Below are 13047 nucleotides of genomic sequence, written 5' to 3' on the forward strand. Positions count from 1 at the left end.
GCAGATCGGCACACAGCACCGCACACTGTGTGATCATTTGTGAGTTGCAGCTCTGCTCTCCAGATTGCCCCCTGCTGCCAGAGTCCAGCGCAGTCACTTACAAATCTGTCTCCTTTCTAGCAGCATGGTTGGATAAGGGGGGGGGGGCAAAACATTGTTAACGGTACCCCCGTAGGGGCTGCTGAACGTTTTGGCCCACCTGTCAGTCTGCCCAGCCTGGCATTCCCTTCCCAGTCCTTTTGGAGACAATGAACAGTCCATTTGATTGTTTTGTATTTTTATTTAGGGATTTGAACTTGGATAGTGATAGGAATATATGGGATGCCAAATAGAACAGCAATTGGTTGATTGTATATCAATCAGTTGGGTCAACTATACACACTTGGCTACTCCAGTCTCCTCCGGCACATCTCTTGCTTGCAGACTGTTACCCTCACTCTCTCTCTTGCACAACGCTTAACTCCGGGCATGGCTAGCACATGGTTAGGCCAAAATCTGACTCAGTTAGGGCTCAGCAACTGCCTTTTGTAGGCAGGGATCGCGGGTCCCTTTCAGTATAGCAAAAATAGATTAATATGAAGTGTTTAGTGCCAGCTGTCCTAAGGTGGACTACTACTCCCAGTAAGTTTTCTTCAGGCCCTGCCAAACCCCCTGACTGCAGCTGCCTGACTCCACTGCCCATGACATTGCAATCCTCACTGCCTCAACACCCAGCTCTCAGTCCTCTGCCTCTCCAGTTCTCCCGCAAGCACATGTCCCTCACTAGCCCTCCTGGCTGCAAACCGTTGGTTCCCTTCTGAAGACTTGCCCGGCAGTAGTATCTCCCACTGTCCTCTCTGTGCCTCTTGTTCAGATCCTTCATGAGTTCTTGAAGGGATCCTTCCTGCACCCGAATCCCAGCCCCCCCCCCCCCCCCCCCAGACTGGGGAGCTCCCTCAAAGGTCTAGTACTCCATCCTCAGTTCTTTCACCCGACATCTCATCCCCAGCAGGGCTGACTCCAGGTATTTTAAGGAGGCCTGCCCCCTGCCAATCCTAGTTGGGGATTGGTCAGGGCTCCTTGAGACACCTCAGACAGCTCCACACCTCTCTTCCCCGCCTCTCTTTTAGAATCCTCTAGAAGGAAAAGGGAGGTGACAGTGGAGTGATGCTGTCTGAGTCACAGCTCTGAGCCACTCCCAGCCCACACAGATCAAAACAAACAGGCCTAGCTTCCAGGCCTGCCTAAATTTACCTGCACCAAAAATCTTATCTGTAGCACCTACCTAAGTAGAGGGTGCTACAATCGTTCAACTACATTGCTTGGAACTGGCAGAACAGCTTCCAACCTCTAATTTAGTTTGAAAGGAATAAGCAGACATACTTACCTAATTTCTTGCGCCCTGCAGGCTTCTTTCCAATTGCACGACCTTGGATGCCATTTCACTTTGTTGGCCACAGGAATCCTGACATTATCACGTACAATGTAGGAAGGCCTATATCCTCGGTGTGTCAGAGAGTATTGGCTGCTAAGCAAAATAGGTTGTACCATTCCATCAATCCAATCATGTGCAAGCAAAAATGCTGTTTTTTTTTTATTTAATTATGTTTATTTGGAAAAATTTGTGAATCTTGGGTGAAAGTTGTGCCAATCTTGTGTGAAAACATTTATAAATAGATCCATATATATATATATATATATATATATATATATATATATATATATATATATATATATTTATATATATATATATATATATTTATATATATATTTATATATATATATATATATATTTATATTTCTTTTTTATCTTGTCTAAAAATCTCAGAAAACAAATGACACAAATCAAACACATAATAATTTTGAGAGAAAAACACCAAAAACTAGCAAACCAGGTAGAGAAAGGAGTTAAATAGTTGTTAAATAAAAAAAAAAAATGAATAAAAAAAAAAAATCTTTATATTTCAATGGAATTAAAGCTTAAACCTTGCTAGGCTTAAAACAGATTCCTCCCCCCTCCGAACACCTCTGCTGACTAACCTGTGTAAAAAAAAGATGTATAAACATACGTATTATTAACGTATGTATTAAAAGCCTGCTTCGGTCCAGTCACATGCTCTTCCCTGTGTCAGCCAGGGTCAGCTGCAGGGAAGAGGAGATAGAGCGCTTGACAACAGCTGGTAAAGCCTGGCGCAGTGACATCACCCATAGACTCCTATGACCCATTTCTGCCCTTATTCAAGATGGCAATGCTGGGGGGGGGGGGGTGTTTTTAATGTGATTTCTCTGCAAAATAAAGCATAGGGCCATGGATGGAAGGGGGGAGTTTCCTCTGAATAATAAAATTAACTAATTAGCATTTTTAGTGTGTGGTGTTTAGATACAGTGTAGTTCCGCTTTAAAGTGGTGTTGCCACCAAAAAATAAAAAAGTGTTTAAAATTCTTTAAAAAAAATAATTGGGAAAAAAAATTTTTTACTCACCTCTAAATACCTGTTGCTAGGGGGTCCCTCGTAGTCTGCCTTCTTCCTTGCTCGGGCTGGTGACATCACTTCCCCTCATGCCGCACAGTCATCCGGGACCTGTCACGTGTCCCAGATGACTGTGCGGCATATCACAGTGCCCTGCGCCACTCCCGCATGCGCAGTGGGTGCCCGGCTGCGAAGCCACAGCCGCGTGCCCACAGTACGAATGACAGCGCCGCGAGCGGAGCAGGAAACGAGGGGGGGGGGGGCTTCGTTCCCCCGCATCGCTGGACCCTGAGACAAGTAAGTGTCCAATTATTCAAAGTCGGCATCTGCAGTATTTGTAGCTGCTGACTTTTTTTTTTCTTTAGGGGCACCCCACTTTAAGGGGACCTTGCATAAGCAAACATTTTACTTAACGGAGAAAGAAACGTTTTGTTTATGATGGGAACTGAGATGAGACATGAGGGAGGCTTTTTTTTGCAAATGTTTTCCCGCACTCGGAGCATGAATAGGGCTTCTCCCCTGTGTGGACCCTCTTGTGCAAACCCAGAGTCGATTGACGGGTAAAACCTTTACCGCCTTCCATACAGGAATAGGGCTTCTCTGTTGTATGAGTTTCCTGGTGTGAAATCAGATCTTGTTTTTGGATGAACCCTTTGCCGCATTCGGAACATGAAAACGGCACATCACCTGTGTGAGTTTTGTAGTGATGATATATTAGATCAGATTTTTTGGTAAAACATTTTCGACATTCCGAACACGAATATGGTTTGTCCCCCAAGTGAGTTCTCTGGAGCGCTGTAAAATTTCCTCTCTTGTTAAAACATTTCCCACATTCGGGACATGAATACGGCTTCACTCCCATGTGAGTCCTCTGGTGCTTTAAAAGATTTGACCTTTGAGTAAAACGTCTGCCACATTCCAAACATGAATACGGCTTTTCCCCCCCCCCCCCCCGTGGGGGTTTGCTGGTGGGAAATAAGATGTCCTTTTTGAGTAAAACATCTGCCGCATTCGGAACAGGAAAATGGCTTCTCTCCATTGTGAGTCCGCTCGTGGTAAGCAAGGCAAGTTTTGCTAGTGAAACACTTTCCACATTCCACACAAAAGTACGGTGGTTTGTCTGCCGACTGAGTCTTTAGATGCTCAAAAGATTTTCTGTGTTAAAACATTCCCTCTGTTCAGAACATGAATACATCTTCTGGGTTAAAAGAGCTTCCTGGTACGAGGTGAGTTCAGATTTCTCAGCCAAATGTTCACCAGAATCAGAACATGGGAGCATCTCACCTTCTCTATGTTCTGTAGGAGGTGTGTGTCAGGGCTGGCTTAGCCCTTCCTCCTCTGGGCTGGCCGCTCAGCTGTTGGCTAATTGGCAGCTCTCTTCTCTTTCCATAGTTACCAGCTGTTCCCGATGCTGCTCGTCTGACCCGCCTATTTAAAGCCTTCCAGCTCACTCTTTCCTTTGCCTTCGCGTTGGTCACATCACTAGGAACCATCTCCTGCTGTTTGTTTAAAGACTGGCTTGCTGACATCCCTCCTGGCTTCTTATCCTGCTTGCAGTTGCTCTCCTTGGATCCCTGACTTCTGGACTGGCTGATTACCCGATCTGGTTTATGAACTTTGGACTGGCTGACTACCCAAACTGGCTACTGGACTCTGGCTATGCTTGACTATGCTTTTTTCTATTTACCTTTTTATTTTTATTAATAAACAAGTGTGATTTGATTGTACTTCTGTCTCAGTCTGTTTCATGGTTCCTGACAGTGTGACAGGTGAGTGATCGGAGTAACACACCCCATGTGACAGTAAGTATGAACTCTTCTAAACTACTGGATGAAAGTTGGGAGTTATCATCAGAAGAATTGGACGTGATCTCATCATCTTCAGTTTCATTATTTGGAAAAACACTGGGACACTTCCCTAGATTATGCGTGCCACATTGTCCATCTGGAGGAAAAAAAAAATTGAAGAGGTTTAATAATTGTAATAGCTGAATTCTAGGAAAGCAGCTCATTTGTAAAAAGTGAAGGCACACTAGGAGTCCAAAGAGCTGCATGGCTTATCTCTATTATTTACATCTGACAGTTTTATTGCACACCAAGAAGATGGCTATCGCTGTATTTTCAGAAACCTGGTGCTGATGCTTCAGGTCTAAGCATCTTCGTCATTAGCTGCTATGCCTGCCCCTCCCCTCATTCTGCCCAATCACAGAAGCCTTTGTATTATGTGAACCCATTAACAAAATACAAAGGCTTCTCTAAATGGGCAGCAGAGGGGAAGGGAAGGCATGGCTGCTCTGTATCTCTCTCTCTCCTCACAGCCCCAAGTGTCAGCGTATGCTCTGACAGAGCCATAAACCTGTCAGATATAAATATAGATAGGTCCAGGAGATGTCATGCACCAACTTGGACTAAACTCATAGTATGCCCTCACTTTTTGCAAAGTGGCTGAATTTTAGGAATTTGGCTTTACAGGATTCAGGTCTAGTAATTGCCCAAACAAATTTGATTTAAAGCCTAAACTTTTTTTCTCTTTTGTATTGTACCATGGTATATTATTATTTCTAAACTGTAGCTGAAATCCAACCTTCCATTTAGCCTTGTGCCATCTCCTCTACTGTACTGAAATTGCTTACCATGCTTTTACTGCACACTGTGAGCAGTGTGCATTAGAAGCTCTAGCAAATCCGATAGAGATCACCTTATTTCCTTGCTGGAGGATGCTCAGCATCATCTAGCTCTTTCATACACAGCCTGACTGTCCCTAACCTGCACATCCCTTTCATTAAGTGGATTTCAATTCTTCTATCACACGTGGGTAATACTTAGGGTGTTCTGCACACAAATATAGCCTGCCTGGGAATGCCCATTTCTCCATATTTACACCCACATATCAAGGCATTTTGATATTTGCATCCTCTTAAAAGTCATGCTACTTCAACAGCAATCTTCACATAAGATTCACATACACTATATTACTAAAATTATTGGGATGTCTGCCTTTACACGCACGTGAAATTTAATGGCATCCCAGTCTTAGTCCATAGGGTTCAATATTGAGTTGGCCCACCCTTTACAGCTATAACAGCTGCAACTCTTCTGGGAAGGCTGTCCACAGGGTTTAGGAGTGTGTCTATGGGAATGTTTGGCCATTCTTCCAGAAGTGCATTTGTGAGGTCAGACACTGATGTGGATGAGAAGGCCTGGCTCACAGTCTCCGCACTAACTCATCCCAAAGTTGTTCTGTCGGGTTGAGGTCAGATACTGTGCAGGTCATCAAGTTCCTCCACCCCAAACGCATTCATTTATGGACTTTGGTCCAAATCATTTGGTGGAGGGGGGATTAGGTTCGGCTTGACTCTTTAGTTCCAGTGAAGGGAACTCTTAACCACTTGCCACCCGCCCTATAACAAAATGACGGTGGCAAAGTGGTTTTATAATCCTGATCGGACGTCATATGACGGGGGCGCGCATCGTGGCGATCGTTGTTGCGGGGTGTCAGTCTGACACCCGGCAACTACGATCTCGGTAAAGAGTCTCCGATGGAGACTATTTACCAGGTGATCAGCCATGTCCAATCACGGCTGATCACAGTGTAAATAGGAAGAGCTGTTGATCGGCTTTTCCTCACTCGTGTCTGTCAGACGCGAGTAGAGGAGAGCCGATCGGCTGCTCCACTGACAGGGGGGGGGGGTCTGTGCTGATCGATTATCAGCGCAGCCCCCCCCCCCCCCGAGGATGCCCACACTGGACCACCAGGGACACCACCAGACCACCAGGGATGCCCAGGATATGGTATGCCACCCTAGACCACCAGGGATTCCAGTTAGTGCCACAATGGATGCCAAGCAGTGCCCATAATGGATGCCAATCAGTGCCCACAATGGGTATCACTGATTGGCATGCATTATTGTTTGGCACTGATTGGCATCCATTAGTACAGTATATTATAATACAATGCCGCCTATCAGTTCCCATCTGTGCCGCCTACCCGTGCCCACCTGTGCCGCCTACTCGTGCCCACCTGTGCCACCCACCTATGCCGCCTACCCATGCCCATCCGTGCCGCCCATCCATGCCAATCCGTGCCAGCTATCAATGCCAATTTGTGCCACCTATCAGTGGCCATCCGTGTCGCCCATCAGTGCTGCCTATCAGTGCCACATATCAGTGTCCATCAATGCCACCTCTTCAGTGCCACTTCATTGGTGCCACCCCATCGGTGCCCATCAGTGCCGCCTTATCATTGCCCATCAGTGTAACCCCATCAGTGCCCATCAGTGAAGGAGAAAACTTACTTATTTACAAAGTTTTGAAACTGAAACAAAAAAAAAAACATTTTTTTTTTTTCAAAATTTTCTGTATTTTTTTATTTGTTTAGCAAAAAATAAAAACCGCAGAGGTGATCAAATACCACCAAAAGAAAGCTCTATTTGTGGGAAAAAAATGATAAAAATTTCATTTGAGTACAGTGTAGAATGACCGGGCAATTGTCACTTAAAGTGCGACAGTGCAGAAAGCTCAAAATTGGTCTGGCCAGGAAGGTGTTTAAGTGCCCAGTATTGAAGTGGTTAAAGAGGAATTAACTCATGATGGGTTTACTTCCTCTTTGTCTCCCTGCAAAGGAAAAGCATAATGGGCTACTATGCCCTACATGTAAAAATCATCATTTTTTTATGTTAGAAAATTACTCAGAACCCTCAAGCATTATATATTGTTTTACCAGACACCCTATGGAATAAAATGGTGGTCTTTGCAACTTTTTATATTACACGATATTTGCGCAGCATTTTTTTTAAACGTTTTTTTTGGAAAGAAACTGTTCCGTTAATAAAAAAAGCACTAAAGTTATCATGATTTTTTGTTGTGTACTAAGCGATGCTTTACATTTTTTTACAGGTTACATGTTTAGAGTTACAGAGGAGGTCTAGTGCTAGAATTATTGCTCTCGCTCTAACGATCGTGGCGTATGTAACCTGTGTGTATCTGGCTCTGATACTAACCAGTGCCTACCCAGGGACTGACTAGTATCTCTCCCCAGCTTGTCCCCACACACCCTCTCACCCGCTGACCTGTGAATGAGGCAATCACTCCCGCAGTGTTATTGTGTTCTGCCAGTGAATACAATGATTAGTGTTGCTAACTATAGCTGGCAGCACTGATTGTTTTGGGGAAAACCTGACAGGCTGGTTGTACTCAAGTCGGTTAATAGGTTGACTTGTGTAAAACCAGCTAGCCCATACATAGATCGACTATGGCTGGTCTCTGCTTAATTGGTGTAATTTAAATCCATGTATGGCCCGCTTAACCACTACGCAGTCCCTAAACATCCTTCCACAAACCTTTACATTTTTTTTCTTCCCAGATTACTTCATCCTTCTCTCCTATACAAAGTGCCCACTGTCATACTCGCCACACTTCTCTCCTATACATAGTGCCCACTGGCATACTCGCCACACTTCTCTCTTGTACATAATGATCACTGTCATAACCTCCACACTTCTCTGCTTTACATAGTGCCCGCTGTCATACACTTCTCTCCTGTACATAGTGCCCACTGTCGTACACTCCACACTCCTCTCCTATACATAGTACCCACCGTCATACATTCCACACTCCTCTCCTGCACATACTACTCACTGTCATACCCTCCACATTCCTCTCCTATACATAGTGCCCACTGTCATACCTCCAACACTTCTCTCCTATACATAGTGCCACCTGTCATACCCTCCACACTCCTCTCCTGTACATACTACTCACTGTCATACCCTCCATACTTCTCTCCTATACATAGTGCCAACTGTCATACCTCCAACACTTCTCTCCTATACATAGTGCCCACTGTCATACCCTCCACACTCCTCTCCTGTACATACTACTTACTGTCATACCCTCCACACTTCTCTCCTATACATAACGCCCGCTGTCATGTCCTACACACTCCTCTCCTTTACATACTACTTACTGTCATACCCTCCATATGCCTCTCCTATACATAGTGCCCACCGTCATACCCTCCCTCTACACTCCTCTCCTGTAATTACTGCTTACTGTCCTACTCCCCACACTTCTCTCCTGTACATAGTGCCCACTGTCATACCCTTCACACTCCTGTACATATTGCTCACTGTCATACCCTCCACACTCTTCTCTTATACATAGTGCCCAATGTCATACCCTCTACACTCCTCTGCTGTGCATACTGCCTGCTGCCATACCCTCTGCACTCCTCTCATGTACATAGTGCCCACTGTTAGACCCTCCACATTCCTCTCCCTCACCTGCACATACTTCCCACTTTTATACTATCCATACTCCACCCCTATGCCTCTTACCCACAAAAACTGTTCTTTAAAATTATATTGAATATCCCCAATGTTGCCAGCTCTAGAATGGGCACTTTTGTTAGTTCAACTAAAGGAAATCTCACAGTCCTCATATTTGTTCTGCCCCATTATTAGTACTTATTTAATTTTGTAATTACTATTGGGATGTATAGAGGAACATGGGGGATGTCAGCTACTCTATATATAGCACTTGTAAAAAAAGCGTCCCTGAAAATATTTTTGAAATGTTCACAACTATGCACTTAGGCACTGCCCAAGGGCCACAGGGTCAGTAGGGGGCCACATGAGAGGCTCCTGTGATATTAAAGCGGTAGTAAACTAACATTACTACTTTTTAGAGGCCCTGGGGTAGGTTATGCCATAATGTACAAGTATGCACAGCATATTAGCACATTAGGGTACACTTAAATTGTCAGACTGATCCCTCCAGTGCTGTGCTGTGATCAATCCGGCGGGGGCCGGGCACTTCCATCTTCACCCGGACTTCCTTCTGGGTTCTGTGTCTTCGGTCACTTGCCTTGGCCAGGCTGCGTTGATGTCATTCCCACACATGCTCATGTGCATCCTCTTTCTCTCATCCCCCCCTTTCTCTCTCATCCTCTCTCCCTTACCCCTCATACCTCTTTCATCCCCTTTCTCTCTCTCTCTTTCTGTCTCTCTCATCCTCCTTCTCTCTCTTTAATTTAATTTGTTATAACAAAAAATAGTTTGCATTTTTATTTATTTATTGTTTCTAAAAGGCCCCACCAAAATCCTCAGCACCAGGCCCATGATGTTCTTAATCTGGCCCTGATTCAGGCTAGTAGCCAATAGCTTTGATGTAGGAATTTGATCTGAGCATGCTTGGCACTTGGTCCGATCAAAATTCTCTACACATGATCGGAGTATGTCCGATCCAACCAGTTGGTCGGGAAATATTTCCAACATGTTGGAAAATTGGGTCCGACGGATATTCCGACTGAATCAGTCCGATGCATACCACACACAGTCTGATTATCCGACAACACGGTCCGATAAGACTCATTCCGACGGATTCTCCGACCGTGTGTACAAGGGCTTAGAGTGAGAGCAATAATTCTAGCACCAGACCTCCTGTTTAACTTTAAACTGGTAACCTGTATAGGCTTTTAAAGCATTTTTAGGTTCAGCACTCCTTAAAGCGTGGCATGTTAGATATCTATTTATGCAGCGTATCATCATCTTTTGTATTTTACCAAAGCAAAAATAGATATTATATTTGTGTTTATGTGCACTAAAATTCAATAACTGCTTTCAACCCAGCCTATTGTAATATGACAGCCGGGCAGGAGCTCTGCCATTCTGGGTGGACACCGTATGATGTCCTCCCTGGATCAGACTATGCTGCGGTGCAATCTGTCACCCGCTGTGTCCACCAGACACCGTGAATGACAGATCAGTGTACTGGCCGCTGCCGGTACCATGTGATCGATGTGACCAATCACAGCAATTCACATGGCAGTTGTACGCAATGAATGGCTTCCATTAATAGCCTATCAGTGTGTACTATTATGTTACTCGCTGTGATTGTACCATGTGATCACTGTGACCAAACAGGGACAAACACAGCCCATCTGTACCATGTGATTAGCTGTGGCCAATTACACTCAACAATACACAATCAATGAATGGATTCATTCATAACAAATGGTTGCTTATGAAAGAGTGAGTATCACTGTTATTAGGGATCATAGTGTGTAAAAGAAAAAATAAATCCTGATCACCACCCCAGAGTAGAACAGTATCACTATGGTAACACTGTACTGTGCTGGTCACAGTATATTAAAAAAGAAAAAAAAAAGAAACAAAAAACATACAGTCACCAGTCAGTGTTCCTGTTCACCCCACACCAGTTATATGATGACACTGTACTGCGCTGGTGACAGTATGTAAAAAAAATAAAAAAATTGTAACAAAAACTTGCCATGCCCCTTATTAAATACCTTATGCCGCGTACACACGAGCAGACTGTATGGCATACTTAGTTTGTCATACAATCCGACGGACAGTCCGTCGTACTTTCGACTGAACGGACTTGACCACACACGGATGCACAAACAGTCCGTCGAAAGCTTGCGCGATGACGTGTACAGCACGTACGACGGGACTAGAAATAGGAAGTCCAAGACACAGCAAAGAACCTTTCCGCCGTGTAAATCCTTTCTGGGCATGCGCCATTCTTAGTCCGTCGAACTAGCATACTGATGAGCGGATTGTCCTCTGAAACCAAAGTACAACGGACAGAATTTCGAAAAATCGGAAATTCTTAGTACGCCGGACTGCACGCTGAAAAAGTCAGCTGAAGCCCATACATGAGCGGATTGTCCGCTGAAATGTGTTTAGACGGACTAAGTACGCCATACAGTCCGCCCGTGTGTACGCGGCATTAGACTGTCTACTTTCCAAAAAGAGGTCATTTGGGGGATACTTGTACTGTTCTGGCATTTTAGGGCCTTAAGAGATTGGCCGTCAGCACATCAGGATTGATCAATTGTCAGATATATCCAATAGTTTGTGGATTCTTTCACACTGACTAAATAACATACAATGATTTTGCTTATTTTTTTACCAAATAAATGTAACAAAATACATGTTGACCTAAATCTTTGAAGAACGATTATTTAGTTGCAAAACTGTATTTTATTTTATTTTTGTTTATTTAGCAATGAATAAAAAAACTAAAAAAAAACTGTGGTGTATAAATACCACCAAAAGAAAGCTCTATTTGTGTGAAAAAAAATATAAGTACAGTGTTACATGACTGAGTAATTGTCATTCAAAGTGTGACAGTGCTGGAAGCTGAAAACTGGCCTGGGCAGGAAGGGGGGGGGGGGGGGGGGGGTGAAAGTGTCCGGTATTGTAGTTGTTTTTTTCCAGAAAATTTGCTTTTGATAAAATGACTGCATAAATATTGTGACACAATATAGTGAATAATATTGTGACAAAAATTGCAACAACCACCATGTTCTTCTCTAGGACCTTTTATATAAATATATCATGTTTGGGACTTCTGTCGTTTTCTAACATACAAAAAAATGAAGATTTTTACATGTACAGTATGTGAGAAATGTCAGAATTGGCCCGGGCGGCAAGCAGTTAACTTTACAAAGGCATAGGAAGCTTTGTTAAAGCGGGATTCCACCCTAAAGTGGAACCTCCGCTGATCGGAACCCCCCCCCCCCCTCCGGTGTCACAATTGACACCTTTCAGGGGGGAGGGGGGTGGAGATACCTGTCAAAGACAGGTATTTTCACCCACTTCCGGGCATAGACTCCCACGGGAGTCTACACCATTTCCTGCCCTGCCGCGCTGTCTGCTGGGACACACACGGGTCCCAGTGACAGCAGCGGAGATCTCCTATTGCGCGGCGCGGCTCGCGCATGCGCAGTAGGGAACCGGAAAGTGAAGCCGATTCGCTTTACTTCCTGATTCCCTCACCTCGAATGGCGGTGGCAGCAGCCGAGGCCCGAGCGGTCGATCGGCCTCGGCTGCCGGCATCGCTGGAACCCGGGACAGGTGAGTGTCCATTTATTAAAAGTCAGCAGCTGTAGTATTTATAGCTGCTGGCTTTTAATATTTTTTTTGGGGCGGAATCCCTCTTTAATTCCCCTATTTACCCATTACTGTCTACTGACAGAGGAGGGGGGAGGAGAAGAGATTGTTGTAGTGACTGAACAAGGAGAATCTGGGACTCTTCTCTGGATTTAGTGTTTATTACTCACCTGTGCTGATCTCTGGAGGAGTTTCCTCCTCTTTACATGGACCATCATCCATCACATAGGACTTCTTCTTTGACTTCAACTTTAACAATCAGCCCTTCACCCTGTATAAGACACAATACAGAATTTTATATGGTGAAGACATATACTAGTTTTGACTGCAAATCTAGGTATTATCTATCTTTGAGTTCTCAAGGGGAAGAAAGCTATTATTACCTGATCCTCCTGAAGGATCTCCTGATCTTCCTATGTGGAGTCCCGGGAATACAGAGGACAGGGACATCTCTCTGGGGGATTTCTGGTACTGGATCCATCTGTAGGAAACAGAAACATTGACTGAATACTAGAGGTCGACCGATATATCGGCCGATATTTGCCGTTTTTTAATTAATCGGCATCGGCCAATTGTGCTGATAAAAAGTCAGATTTAGAACAGCGAGACTTGGAAAGACTTCTGTAATAGAAGTCAGTGTAAGTTGCCTGAGTCATCATAGAAACGACTTTCCTCCTCTCTG

At 44.4% G+C, this 13047-nt stretch overlaps 1 protein-coding gene and 1 pseudogene across 1 annotated transcript in view; one reads left to right on the plus strand and one right to left on the minus strand.

Moving 5' to 3' along the window:
• The window catches only part of LOC143957110 (uncharacterized), a 497982-nt gene that overhangs the window by 369669 nt on the left and 115266 nt on the right, over positions 1-13047 (plus strand). The window lies entirely within an intron of this gene.
• Positions 1799-12587, minus strand: LOC143957203 (uncharacterized; annotated as a pseudogene).

This window comes from Lithobates pipiens, unplaced genomic scaffold, assembly GCF_037356315.1.
Source record: "Lithobates pipiens isolate NorthernLeopardFrog02 unplaced genomic scaffold, aLitPip1_a1.2 Scaffold_51, whole genome shotgun sequence".
Classification (NCBI taxonomy): domain Eukaryota; kingdom Metazoa; phylum Chordata; class Amphibia; order Anura; family Ranidae; genus Lithobates; species Lithobates pipiens.